At 47.7% G+C, this 14,903-nt stretch overlaps 1 long non-coding RNA gene across 1 annotated transcript; it reads right to left on the bottom strand.

Annotated features, from left to right (window-relative positions):
• Nucleotides 1–10,882: 10,882 nt before the first annotated feature.
• Nucleotides 10,883–14,423, bottom strand: LOC134291224 (uncharacterized). Its single transcript, XR_009998980.1, has 2 exons — nucleotides 11,430–14,423; nucleotides 10,883–11,361 (listed from the first exon to the last, which is right to left on the bottom strand). It is a non-coding gene; the product is annotated as an uncharacterized LOC134291224 (long non-coding RNA).
• Between the last annotated feature and the right edge of the window lie 480 nt (nucleotides 14,424–14,903).

Raw genomic sequence — 14,903 nt, 5'->3', positions numbered from 1 at the left:
GCGGCCCTAACAGAAAATCGTACACCCTATGAAATGTGGTACGGCCATAAGCCAGACGTCTCAAAACTTCGGATCTTTGGTAGTAAGGCTTTCTCTTTTGTCCCCAAAGAGAAGCGGAACAAATTGGATTCTCGTAGCATGGTTTGTCGCTTCGTAGGGTACGGTGTAAACGGGTACCGCTTATGGGATGGCCGGAAGATCATAATAGCGAGGGATGTCGTAGTCGATGAGGTAGCATGGCAGCGTTCAAAAGATGGCCAAAGCGATGCTTCGAGTGCAGCGCAGCGAGACTGTGAACAGTTAGCAAGACCGTCCAGTGAAGTCGAACCGGAATCAGGACCGGAGCCGCAACAGCAGAACCCTCAAGAGGAGATCGAAGAAGATGAAGTTCCAGTCTCGGTTCCAGTTGATCCGGAAGAAGCAGCAGCCCGAAGGAGTCAGCGTGTTCGGAGGCCACCGGTACGATTGAATGATTACCTGTGTGTCGCATACGCATTGAATGCCGAGAATTTCGTCGAGGAGGTTCCGGACAGTATCGAAGAGTTGCAAAACCTGGAAGATTGGCCTGAATGGAAGGTAGCTGTTGAAGAGGAGCTACGATCACTTGCGGAAAACAATACGTGGCAGTTAGTTGACCTCCCTGAAGGCAGGAAGGTCGTCGACAACAAGTGGGTGTTCCGGTTGAAGCTCCATCCGGACGGAACTATCCAAAAGCGGAAGGCACGGCTGGTCGCTAGAGGTTTCACGCAGCGATACGGCCTTGATTACCTGGAGACGTACTCGCCAGTGATTAAAATGTCGACTGTGAGGATGATGTTAGCCTTCGCCAACCAACATAACTATGCTGTTCATCAAATGGATGTCACCGCCGCTTTCCTCAATGGTAGCTTGTCCGAAGACATCTACATGCGCCAGCCCAGAGGATTTGAAGAGGGGAATAAGGTTTGCAAGCTCCGCAAATCCATCTACGGGCTGAAGCAAGCATCCAAGTCTTGGAACGATCGTTTCAACGTTTTCGCCGCTCGGATTGGGTTTCGCCGTTGTGAAGAAGACACGTGTCTGTACGTACGCAATGGGAAATCAGGACCTGTATATCTATTGCTGTACGTTGATGACGTTCTAATAATCGCGAAGGATGTTGGTGAAATTGGGTTGCTGCAAGAAGAGTTCAGGATGCAAGATCTCGGGGAAGCGGAGATGTTCCTCGGTCTACGAATCGAACGTGACAAGGAGTCCGGCATCATGAAGCTTAGCCAGCAGAGTTACGTCGAAGCAGTGTTGAAACGATTCGGAATGGTGTTGTGCAAGCCCACGTCCACTCCAATGGAAGCTGGTCTGCAGCTGCAGAAGGGAAGCGATGACAACCGCCTCGATAAGCCGTACAAAGAACTTCTCGGGTGTTTAACGTACTTGATGACGACTTCACGCCCGGATCTAAGTGCGGCTGTATCGTATTTGAGTCAATTTCAATGCAAGCCCACGGAAGCGCACTGGATCCACCTAAAGCGGATTCTGCGTTACTTGAACGGCAGTTCATCGCGCGGCTTGGTGTACAGAAGAAGTAAAGAGGCAGATCAGCAGATCGTCGGCTTTGCTGACGCGAATTGGGCAACAGATGAGAATGATCGTCGGTCCGTGTCCGGATATCTCTTTCGGATTTACAATGCTACAACTTCTTGGACTACTAAGAAGCAGCGAACGATTGCCCTGTCGTCAACGGAGGCCGAGTGTTCGGCACTTGCGGATTGCATCTGTGAAGCCATTTGGATATGCAAACTTTTTGATGAACTGAGTATTCGTGATCAGAAGCCAGTTGAAATATTCGAAGACAACCAATCAGCTATCGCCATATCCGAATCAGAAGCACCATCAAAGAAGTTGAAGCATACAGCAGTGAAGTTGAAGTTTATCAAGGAATGCGTTGAAGAGCAGAAAGTGGTCGTTAAATACATCCCATCCGGAGATCAGCCAGCGGACATGCTAACAAAGGGCCTTCAGCCAATTACCTTTAAGAAGCACTGCATTACTTTGGGAATACAAGAGTGATTAGCTTAAAGAGGGGTGTTGGGAATAATCTAATCACTTTAAATTTAATGTGTTATCGCCAATACCAATACTTCCCACCTTTATTTGTACCTTGAGAATCTGAATAAAAACATCAATCTGTAGTCAAACGTCAACCGAGTTGCACGCGTTTTATTTACTCGCTCTCACATGGGATTCCTCCAAAAATTGTTTCTGGGATTCCTCTGTGGGCAGAACCACTGTACGCGAAGCGGACACCACGAAAAACGGACCGAAAAAGGATTTCTCCCGAGAAGAAAAGAACACGAGGCGCGTTTGATGAAAAGATATAATTCGCGTGTTAACTGTACAGAATTCAGAATGATTATAACAAAGGAAATGCTCTGCGCTGCGCGCCGCTGCTTTTGTTTTAGTTTTATACGGTTGGCAGTCGCCCACTGCAAAAGGTATGGTTGGTCGTAGTCGTCAGCAAGGTGATTAGATGCGGCGAGGTAGACGTGTTGCCAACTCCCACACTCCTCCTCAACGCGTGTATTGAGCCTGGTCAGTTCGATACTCCTAGTTGTCGCAGCAATTGCCAGAATCTTGTGGTGCCCAGCGGTTTTGTGAGCGCATCTGCTGTCATTTGCTCCGAAGGACAATACAGTAGCTTCACCTCACCTTGATCGCTCAAGTCCTTGATAAAGTGACGCCTTGTATCGATGTGTTTGGAGCGTTTCGTAGCCCGCTCCGCCTGGACAAAACTAAGACAACTTTGATTGTCCTTGTACATGATCGTTGCTCCTCGCTGCTGTTCGCCAAGGTCCGCAATCAGTCTTCGAAGCCACGTTAGTTCTTGGCAGGCATCGCTCAGCGAGATATATTCTGCCTCCATTGAGGACAGACTTACACAGGATTGCCGGCGGCTGACCCAGGCTATTGGTCCACCACCGAAGAAGAAGACGTATCCCGTTGTGGAACGCCGACTCGCCAAGTCACCGGCCCAATCAGCGTCCGAGTAGCCGACGAGGTTCCATCCGCCATCGCCGGGTCCAAACTTCAATCTCATGTCTTTGGTCCCCTTAAGGTACCTCACGATCCTCTTGGCAGCTTTCCAGTCCTGGTCTGTCGGGGCACTCGCTTTCCGTCCGAGAAGAGACACACTGACGGCCACGTCCGGTCTTGCGTTGACCACAACGTATAGTAGTGCACCGACCAAGCTTCGGTACAAAGTTATGTCCGTAAACGGTTTACTGTCGTTTCCGGCTCTCGTGTAACCTGCATCCATTGGTGTCTTCGATGGCTTACAGTCCTCAAGGTTGAAACGCTTCACCAGTGCTTCTATGTAGCTCTTCAGCCGCAAACTGTAGACCCCTTCCTCGAACTGAATATCGTAGCCGAGAAAATGCTTGACCGCTCCAAGGTTGACTATGTCCAGCTCCTTCTTCAGCGCTTCGTATACTTCACCAATCTTCGCGGGATCCACGCATCCGACCAAAAGGTCATCCACGTAAACTAGCAGGAAGATGGTGATTCGTCCGTCTCGTCGAACGTACAGACAACTATCGGCTTGGCATTGACGGAATCCCATCTTGACGAGCACCGCATGGAGGGCACGATGCCAACACCGCGCCGCCTGCTTGAGTCCATATATACTTTTGATGAGACGGCACACGAGCTCCTCCTTTCCCGCCACTGCGTATCCGGGTGGCTGGCGCATGAAAATTTCTTCCTCCACTATCCCGTGCAAATAAGCTGTCCGGACGTCGAAGTGCTGGAGGCTCATGTTGTTCTTCCCGGCTACTGCCAGAAGTGCCAGCAAAGTTTCATGACGCGTCACAGGTGCGAAGACATCCAGGTAATCTACCCCAAAACGCTGGGTAAACCCCTGCGCCACAAGCCGTGCCTTGTATTTGATGACGTTCCCGTTTTCATCCCGCTTGAGCGAGAAAACCCACCGAGAACCAATCACCTTCTTCCCGTTTGGCAACGGAACTAGCTCCCAGGTGGTGTTCTCTTCATGCGACAGCATCTCGGAATCCATGGCATCCTTCCATTCTTTCACCTCGGCCGCCTCGCGATGGTCTGTAGGCTCTTCCGCTGCGCTCTTAGCGACACTCACAACGAAATCCTTCAGCCTCCTTGGTAGAACGCCCCTTGTTCGCCTATCCTGTCGACGGAGTTCTTGCTCCTCCTGAACAACTGCACCGTCGTCGCTTCCTGGACCACCTCCCTCCGAACTGTCATCAGCGCTGACAAAACCTTCAATCTCGGAGCCGCTGTCTTCGCCGTTGTCCTGCACCTCAAAGGGCGGCCGTCGTGGCCTTGCTGCTACCGTGTCGTTCTGATCCTCCAAAACATTCAGCGGGACTTCAATATTGCTCTCTGGATCTCCTGCTGTGGCCTGCGGGACAGGCTTCTTCTGCATCTCCGATTCGTCATCCAACTCTATAAACTTCGCATCCCGGCTGATAGTAATGCGATTCGTCGAGGGATCGAGGAAACGATACCCCTTGTGATCCTCCGAATACCCAACGAAAGTGAGTTTTACCGCCTTGTGATCCAGTTTAGAGCGCCTTGCATTCGGCACCCGAACGTACGCCGAACAACCAAATACAGTCGGAACTCGCTCGTTGAGCCACAACCTCCACCCAACCAACGAATTCGATTCGCTAGTTGGGTGAAGTGACATCAGCACAAGGGGCGTGCGCATTGTTTTTTTTTTAAATCATGTTTAGTTTGGAAGTGTAAAGTAATTTTTTTTACATTTAGAGCAAAACTGATACGTTTTGCAAGATACATATATGGCCAATGCGAGAAATAATTATTTTCACCCATTTTTAGCCGGTATAGTGAAAATATAGATGTTTATGAAACCACCCGGACCAAAATGCAAGCACAAAACTCTTTCATTGATCGACAAAATAAAGATTGCCGATGTTTTGCATTTGTTTCGAAGTAATTGTACTTATTGTTTTTTTTTTTTAAGAAATATGAAATAGAAATTCTTCTCGATTATCAGTAAAGTTTAAGAAACCAAAACTCATTAGCTCGCCCCTCGGAATTACAGATTGGTTGTCATTTTCAGTTTGACATTGAATTATGACATCCAGGTGCTTTTTAGTTGGCTGACAGCTCAACTAACGGAGCCCCAACTAAAAAGTCACCCAACTATTAAGCCCCCAACCAGCGGGTCATGACTGTACTTTCAGGTGTGCCACGTCTGGCTTACGGTCCATCCACAGTTCGTACGGCGTTTTTCCAATCACCCGCGACGGAACACGATTCTGGATATACGAGGCCGCCATCACGGCTTCGCCCCAGTACTGCTTGCCCATGTTGGCATCCGCCAGCATGCAAATCGCCATCTCTTGGAGTGACCGATTCTTGCGCTCGGCCACCCCATTCTGCTGTGGTGTGTACGGTGTAGTGTACTCGGCCTTGATGCCCTCCTACTCGTAAAACTTTCGCAGTTCTTGGCCGGTGTATTCACCGCCTCCGTCCGACCGAATGATGACAGGCTTCCTCCCAAAGAGATTCTCACAGCGACGCACGAACTCCTTGATTTTCCCGGCGGCTTCATCCTTGGTCTTCAGCAGGTAGACGGTGGTGAAACGGCTGAAGTCGTCTATCAAGGTCATGATGTACCGGTTCCCCGATGGAGTTGCGGTTTCCATCGGACCGCAAAGATCCGTATGGATTAATCCAAGTGGCCGATTCGCTTTCCGTTCAACCACGGGGGAAATGGCTTCCTTGCAAGTTTCCCCTTCAAGCAACACTCGCACGTCGTGCGAACCCCACAATCGGATAATTTAAAGCCACTTACCAGGTTATCTCCATCCTTCCGCCGCAAGACAGCTGGGTCGCGATGCCCCACGCGACGATGCCACGTGTGCTGGCACCGGTCGTTATGCTCACCTGCAGCCTTGAGCGATCTCTGCTGTACTCGCAGCCGGTAGAGACTGCCGACCACCACCGTCTCACCAGCGGCGTTCCGTATGGTACAATCCGAAGCACCGAACACAACGACGAATGCCTTCGCCGCTAGCTGGCTCACCGATATTAACCCGCCGTCTAACTCGGGCACGAACAGCACATTCTTCAGCGTAATTTCCACTCGGCCGCCACGCCCGTCTTCACCGAAAATAACACCATCACCGAGTCCGTCGACTCTCGTTTTATTACCATCGGCCAGCGTCACTTTCGTGTCAACACTTGTGCGCAGCGAGTGGAAAAACGCGCGATCACTCGTCATGTGCGCCGTAGCGCCACTATCAATCACCCAGCTGGTTGGCATCGAGTCACCAGCCATGAAACACACCGCACTGTTTACGTCCTGTGCTTGCTTCGCTCTTGGATTGTCATCCTTCGGCTTTTCGTCCCTCGCACCACGCTTTTTCTCGAAACCACCACTGTTGTTCTTCGCAAGCCACTTTTTGCACTGCGCTTTCACGTGACCGGGTTGTTTACAGAAAAAACACCGCCGCTCTTCTTTGCTGCTATCCGCGGCTAACTTCATCGCTCTCATGTTCTCCGACAGCGATGCGCCCTGCTGTTGCCGCTGTCGGAATTCATCCAACAGCCGAGTTTTGACGGAAACCACCGTCCAGTCAGCATCAGCCCGGCACTGTAGGGTTTGCACTAGCACTCGGTACGATTGCGGAACACTTTTGAAAATCATCGCGATTTTCAGCGACTCTTCCAAGTTCTGGCCCGCGGCGGCCAACTTATCGAATAATTCTTCCATTTCCGAAAGATGTTTGTCCATATCGTCACTCTCGTTCATGTTCGCACCACACAATTGCGTCAGGTAAAACACTACCGTTGACATAGTCGCTCTCTCATGGTGCTCTTTTAGAGCCGCCCACATTCCCCGCGCACTTTCCGACACTTGCACGATCTTGAATTGGCTCTCTTCCAGGCAAAGCCCAATATTAGCCCGAGCCTTCCTATCACGAGTCAACCAATCCGCGTCGGCATCTTCCGGCTTTTCCAGCCTAATCACATCCCAAAGGTCTTCTTTCTCGAGCAACCACTCCATCCTTTGTTTCCAGGAACCCCAGTTGCTCGAGCCCAACTTCGGGAATGAAACTTTGGCACTATCCGCCATTTTGCCACTTGCGCGAAGCACGAAAAGAAATGTGTGTTTTCTGTTGGGATATGCAATACTGTTTCCTCTCAGTGTGGCATACGGCGAGATCGAAGGCGAGATCAACCCTGCGAAAACTTTCCACAGCAGAGCCGAGCGAGCGCGCCACGCGCGCATCAATGAAAAGCATTTCATTCAGTCCCCTGTGTTAAACCCGTTCAGACGTGTATTAAAGTTTTTCCTAGTTTCATTCACACGAAGTGTTTCATTCCGAGTCCGGTTCCCTTTCTTCGGTTATTTCGTTTCCGTTGTGCTTTGTCCACCTCTGCCCAACAGGTTATGGTCCCAGAGGAAATCCGAAAGAAATCTTCCGGATAGTGTAGGAAGAAAGTGTGAGAAACTGTGTTCCTGTTTCGGGTGTTCGCGCCGCGAGTTAATTGATTTCGTTTTCGACTGTGGTGATTCAGTGCGAAGACAAAATGGCGGAGCCGAACAAGTTTGCGTTTGCCAGATTGGGGAACAATAATTGGCAAATCTGGAAGTTCCGGATGGAGATGCTCCTGACCAGGGAGGAGCTCTGGTATGTCGTCGTCGGAGCCAAGCCGGAGCCGGTCAACGAGCAGTGGAAGAAGGACGACAGTAAAGCACGTGCTACAATGGGGTTGTGCATTGAAGACAATCAGTTTGGGTTGGTGAAAATCGCGAACAGTGCGAGTGATTTTTGGAATCAACTCAAAGCGTACCACGAGAAGAGCACGGTAACGTCGCGTGTGTCGTTGTTGAAGAAACTTTGCAGTTTGAATCTCGAGGAGGGTGGTGACGTCGAAGGCCATCTGGTAGTGTTGGAGGATTTGTTCGATCGTCTGGCGGATGCGGGCCAAGAGCTGGAAGAATCGCTGCGGATTGCGATGATCCTGCGCAGCTTGCCCGATTCCTACAGTGGATTGGTCACGGCCCTGGAGAGTCGTGCCGATGCTGACATCACCATGCAGCTGGTCAAATCGAAGTTACTTGACGAGTTCGAGCGGCGGCGGGAACGATCAGGCGAATCGTTCGACATGAAAGCGATGAAGAGTGCGGTGCAAAGTGACGACGGTGGTTCGGACAGAGTGTGCTATTTTTGCAAAAAGTCCGGTCACGTGCGGCGCAACTGCCGGCTGTACCTGGCGAAGCAGAAGAACGAAGATGAGAAAAAGCCAGACGGCCGTGCGCGTGGTCGGCAGAGTGTAAAGAAAGTAGATGACGAAAAGTGTGGTGCTAGCGTGTGCTTCATGGTGGCAGGGCGTGAACAGCGCGAATGCTGGTTCATAGACAGTGGAGCAAGCAGCCACATGACGAGTGATAGAAACTTTTTTTGTGTCGTTGGACGAGAAGCCCGGTCCGAATGTGATTCTGGCTGATGGGAAGATTGCCGCTACTGCGGGGCGCGGCGAAGGTGTAGTGATGTGTGTGGATGGGAACGGAGAAGCAATTAAAGTGAAATTGTGTGATGTATTGTACGTTCCGTCACTAACCAGTGGACTGGTATCGGTAGACAAACTGACGGCAAAGGGATTCAAAGTGAAGTTCCGAAAGGATGGGTGTTCGATTTGTGATGCCAGCGGGAAGGTAGTGGTTGTCGGTGAGCAATCAGGGTCGTTGTACAAGTTGAAGCTGGCGGAGGACGCGAGAAAAGTGAAAGCTATGTCGTCGAGGAATCCGATTCCGAAAGTAGCGGAAAAGAAATCGGAACATGTTTTGGATTTGGTCCATACAGATCTCTGTGGGCCAATGCGGACGACTACGCCTGGTGGAAAACGATTTTTGATGACAATGATCGACGACTTCAGTCGATACACGGTCGTCTATCTGCTGAAGAGGAAAACAGATGCGGCCGGCAGGATAAAGGAATACGTGAGGAACGTGGAGAAATTATTTGGACGGAAACCGAAAGTGATCCGATCGGACGGCGGCGGTAAGTACGTCAATAACGAGCTGCGTCGGTTCTTTGCGGACGAGGGTATTAGAGCACAATACACGACTGCCTATACGCCTCAGCAAAACGGAGTTGCCGAGAGGAAGAACAGGTCGCTGCAGGAGATGGCGACAACGATGCTGTTAGATGCTGGACTGGACAAGCGGTACTGGGGAGAGGCTTGTGTTGCTGCTGCATACGTGCAGAACAGGCTTCCAACCCGGTCAGTGGATACGACACCGTACGAGAAGTGGTGTGGGCGAAAGCCAGAGCTGGACCATCTGAAAGTTTACGGGTGCCCGGCATACGTTCAAGTTCCAGGAGTAAAGCGTGCGAAGAAGCTAACATTCATCGGCTATTCGGAGGAGAATAATGGCTACCGGTTCGTAGATACTGGAACGGATATGGTGACGATAAGCCGAGAAGCGAAGTTTTTGGAGCTACAGGATCCGAAGCGTTCAACTCAGGAGAAGGTGGCCGAAGGTGGATCAGCAGGTAGCGAAGTCGAGTGGTATTCGGAGGCTGGGACTTCCGGAGCCGAGGAGTTCGAAGAAGGATCCGAATGCGGCAGAAGCGAAGAAGCAGACTATTTCGACATGGACGATGCAGGTGCAGATACAGACCCGCTAGAAGTGAAGGAAGAAGATAGGATCGTCAGTCCGGAAGAACGTTCTGGAGAAGCGCAACGATCCAGGAGGAGTAATCGGGGAGTTCCACCCGGTCATTTGTCGGATTACGTTGTTGGCATAGCAAGAGCCAATACGGAGAAGGTTCGGAAGCGGAAGAGCAAGAAGTCAGGAGGAGATTAGATCGCCGAGCGGTTCGAGGATCCAGCATTGAGGAGGAGTGTTGGGATATGCAATACTGTTTCCTCTCAGTGTGGCATACGGCGAGATCGAAGGCGAGATCAACCCTGCGAAAACTTTCCACAGCAGAGCCGAGCGAGCGCGCCACGCGCGCATCAATGAAAAGCATTTCATTCAGTCCCCTGTGTTAAACCCGTTCAGACGTGTATTAAAGTTTTTCCTAGTTTCATTCACACGAAGTGTTTCATTCCGAGTCCGGTTCCCTTTCTTCGGTTATTTCGTTTCCGTTGTGCTTTGTCCACCTCTGCCCAACATTTTCTTGCTCAGCTCAGCAAATGGCAGAGCAAATTGCGCGAAAATCGAGTACTTGAAGATCACGGTAAGTATCATACATAAATTATCATCATTTCTGCATGCTGCAGAATGCTAACACATCTTTTCTCTTCGATAGAGTATCCTCCATCCCCGAAAAAAAGCCATCAGCCTGGAACACGATCCCGAGAAAGTTCCCGTCGCAATACATATTCCGGTATTCTAGTTCCTTGATATGGGCAAGGATTTGGGGGCGCAACTAGAGAGCCATCTTCGTCATGGTTATTGCCATCTCGAGAGCGGCTCAGCCTTCAGGATCATGAATTTACGCCGGAGAGCGGAAAAGGGTCGTCAACTGCACCGCATTGGGATCTGGTAGAAGTTCAGCTGCAGTGGGAGCAAAAGGCAGTGCAATGCTACCACAAACTCATTATAACAAATAAGTTTGTGATGCTACAGGAAAAGATGACTTCGCAGTGTGGAGCTGATGTGGGAGGGTCGTGGAGCATATTCAGGTTCGTTTAGTTTAGCCTCTAAGTGGTAATGGTGATTTAACCGATGAAATAAAACTATTCTTATTGATACCAAGTTAAGCCTTATTATTTTTTCAACGCGAAATTAAATTGATCTATAATCAAAATATACTGTAATAAGGTTCAATAGATTTGACGCATACATTCTATAAGATTTCTAATGCAAGTTATTAAAAACAGTGAATGACATTCATAATTAAAACTTATACATTTTATTCGTTGTATGTTATGCTTCATAATACACTCCCAAATGAGATTTATATGGAGAACGAAATGGCAAAGAAGTATAACATTTTCTTATACATTCAATATGGAAATTTTTTTTCGTGTAGGCTCTCCGGTCCTTTCGATTATTCGGATTTGAATTTGATGGCTTTGAATATCTGTGGGTCAGTGAAGGCTTCCTCCGGTAGGTAGATGACCTTCTGGAGGAAGACACCGAGGAAGCTGAAGACAGTGCCAGGGAATCGATCCTAAAGTCCATCGAAATGGGGCGAGGTTTTCAAGGAACTGTGAGCCGGTTCGAGGTTGATGACATGGGCCTGGATGAGATTTTCGTTGAAACTGCCGAGGGGTATGGGATGGATGTCGTGGCGTGCTGCGGTAACTTATGTATGAGATTGGAATGCTGCGAGGAACTCGTTTTGCACGGATGTCTTCTCGCTGGAAACAGGAGAAGCGTTAGAAGGATGTTGTGCAGGACTAGATGCGGCTTCAATCGCTGGCACTACCGGTTAGGATTGTGGAGTACGGACGGACTCCCGCTCTTCCGACTTGGATCCGGATGTTAAATCAGAAAAAGCAATACTTCTGTGTCACTGACAATGATTGGGGATGACACAACAGGTGATCCGCTGGACAGATGAAGACTTCTGCTTTCTGCTTACTTCGTCGGCAGCTTTGCCGTCGTTCTTTTTTCGTCGGTCCTGTGGCCACGGTTCCGTTATCGAAATATGCAGTGGGACGAAGACTGTCTTCTTGCTACAATCAGCAGGAGATGAGGCGATGGGGGTTTGACAGTTTGAAAAGTAAACATGCCAGAACGACGTTAGGGTTGGAATCATATTTTCCACAGTAAAAAACATCTCCACATGCAAGGGGTGTACACACTACTTCGCACGGTGATTTTAATTACAAATTGGAGAGATTTTTCGAGTTTTCAAAAAAATGTATGAAAATCAGGAATACATATAAAAAAAATTCAAAAACGGCAATGATCATGAAATCCAAATGTCTTTCGAAGAAAAATAAAAAAAAGGGGGGTAAGGTCAGACGGGAATGGTCTATTGTTTGTATAACTTGTAATAGGTTATGTGGGTACAAACCGTGAGGAATTTTTTAGAAAATCAGGCTAAACATTTCAATAGGTCCTATCTGCATTTGAGAGGCTCTCTTTGTTTACTTTCTCCTTCAATTGTTGCAATGTAATGGTACACTTTTCAACTATTTTTGCAGTACAAATCAAAAGACGATTGTTTTGACCATCGTTTAATGCAAGGAGGCAATCAAAATACAAATAAACAGCTGAGATATTAACGAAAGAGAGAGAAACCAAAGAGAGCCTCTCTTCTGCAGATTGGACCTTTAGACATGTTTGGCCTGAAATAAACTCGGCAAATTTGTGTTGTTGGAAGTATTTCCAAAGAATAGACCATTCCCGTCAAAAATTTTTATGTGCTCTACGGCTTTTCGACAATTAATTGATCAAACTTTACCAAAGAACCCATATGTTTTGAAGCCTCCAACTATTGAAAAACATTGAAAAACCTGCGAAGTAGCACTTTAGCCCTATAATCACCTATAATATATTTTTCCATAAAACCCAATGATCCCCCTTCTCCCCTACGGGTTTTCGGAGAGATGCGGAGAATTTTCAATCAGCTGTCTGTCAAATATGACGTAAGATATTTTTTTGTTTTGATCCGTTAACAGCATGAAAACAAATAAAAACTTTAATTTTTTTTGCCTGCTGCAGCAAGATCCTCCGGGTAAGAACGAGATCCGGGTACACTTCCAAAGCAACGCCCGTAAAATCCGGTACTCGCACGTGTCGATGCACCTGCGGTCGAGCTAGCTGGCGGGACACCAAATGAAAATCCTGTCTTGGGGCGGCATCGTAGCTTAGTAGGACTCCGAAGCTGAGTTTGGCACCGATTGTTGCGTCACAAGGACTTTGAATTCCTGATTCGAGCTGCTGGTCGACAAAGAGGACATTGATGGCACGGCTGCCGTGCCGACAATGAAGCTATGCCTGTACCAGATTTAGCCTGCTCACAGCAGACGCATTTTAGTTTACCTATTGGAATCGCTCCGAGCAATGCATATCTGTGCATTTCCATTGTAACGTTTTGACGTTTTTATTCTATTTAAGTAAAATAAAGTTCTAAATTCAGTTGGATTATTATTTTACTTGAATATTTCGATTTTGACTTTAGAGTCCGTTTTCAATGTATTTTATTATACTTCATGATTATTTTAGTAAATTTGTAGCTTTTGACGTTTTTATCTTTTCAAGTAAAATCCAATTGGAATTTCTTCAACTTTGAATTTGAACATTTGAGAACATCGTTCGTGTATGGTTTGTGTCCTGACTAAGTCATGTAAAGTGTATATAAGAAACGTAGCTTATAAGATATTTTGATGGCGCGGAATACTCTTCACGGCCATCTGAAATTAGTTGGCGCGATTTATGATAATACTTGACTAATTGAATAGAAATCATTTTGAAAAGAGGCAGTTTCTTGGACGAAGCGCAACTTCAACTCTGCCATTTCGCTGCGAGATCGGCTGGAGAGCAGAAGTACGCGAATTTAGAAAAAGTTTAGTTCCGTTTAGTTTTTAGTTGGATTTGTGTTGATTTTTTTTTTGAAATTAAGGTAAAGAGTTTAGTGAGTGAATTTATTTCAAGTAGTGTTAAACGTTTTTGCCTGTTTTTTTTAAATTTATTTGTTGTTGTAAACATAGTAAAAGATCAGATACTACGATTAATGTACTCAACTTATATCTTTATTACTGGTCTCGAGACTGGTCTGATCTGTCTCAAGTATAACAATGAATGAGTTGGCTGCTTCTCTGCCTGTCGCTACTCTCCCGCTACCGTGTGGTCTACACACACTCAAGTCTCTCAGAATCCAACTCTACGAGGGGTTCACCAATATTGCAACATCTTCCCTTTCCTAAGAAAAGTTATTAAAAACTACAACTGATAATCTTAAAGTTTTTCTGGAATACGAGTTTGTCTCCTGGGACGGTATTTCGATGACGGTGTAATGGGCCGAACCCCCTTTTGCTTCGACACTGGCGGCGATGCACTTGACGTTTCTCCTGTTGCAACAGGGCACTGCACTGTTTTGAATTTGTATGGGATTTTGACGTTTCTTGGCCTTGTTGTTTACAAAATTTCTGTAAGAGTGAAAGAGAAGGAAAGAATTTCATGCAGTGCCCTACTGCGGGTGCAGTCGCGATCGCTGTTGTTGTTGTTTTCGTTCGTGGTTGGCACGGAGACGGAGGAATCGACGTTGATTCATTCGGCAATTCAATCGGAATTTGTAACGACCGGACTGTGACGAGAAAAGAAAAACAACGTTCGATCCTGTTCGAAGACTAAATACTAATGACGTTTTATTCTCTGATACACGGTTAAACAAAGTAAGTCAATTGTCAATAAACATAACGTTACACAGTAATTCAGATTACATCAGTTAATGGTTAATACGCCGCCTCAATTATTGTCGGGCCGCCACCAAACCGGACTTCGCACAATCAAGTCGCGACGCGACCCAACTCGCGACGTTTTTAAATCATGTCAAAGGTAGTGCGCATCCTTCCCGTTGTTGTCAGCAACACAGCGCACTAGATGCGAAACAGTTGCGACACTTGTGGACCAAGAAAATGGCAATTTTTGATTGAATGTCGGTCTTGATTCCAACCGGATAGACAATACTTACTCCTAGCAAGTCGCGCAGCTTCCGAAAACGTGTCTGAGACAACCCCTTGGTCATCAAGTCGGCAACCTGGTCGTCAGTCTGGAGATACTTCAGTTGAACTCGTCCTCGTTCTATGAGCTCACGAACGAAGAAATGCTGAATCTCAATATGTTTCATTCTTTTGTGCTTCCGGGGCTCAACAGTGACCGAAATGCACGATTGATTATCCTCATGAACTGTTACGGGCTTCTTCACAACAACACCTATGGAATCCAGCAA

This window comes from Aedes albopictus, chromosome 3, assembly GCF_035046485.1.
Source record: "Aedes albopictus strain Foshan chromosome 3, AalbF5, whole genome shotgun sequence".
Classification (NCBI taxonomy): domain Eukaryota; kingdom Metazoa; phylum Arthropoda; class Insecta; order Diptera; family Culicidae; genus Aedes; species Aedes albopictus.
The sequence above is the reverse complement of the archived record's forward strand: the minus strand, read 5'-3'. Positions and strand labels throughout refer to the sequence as shown.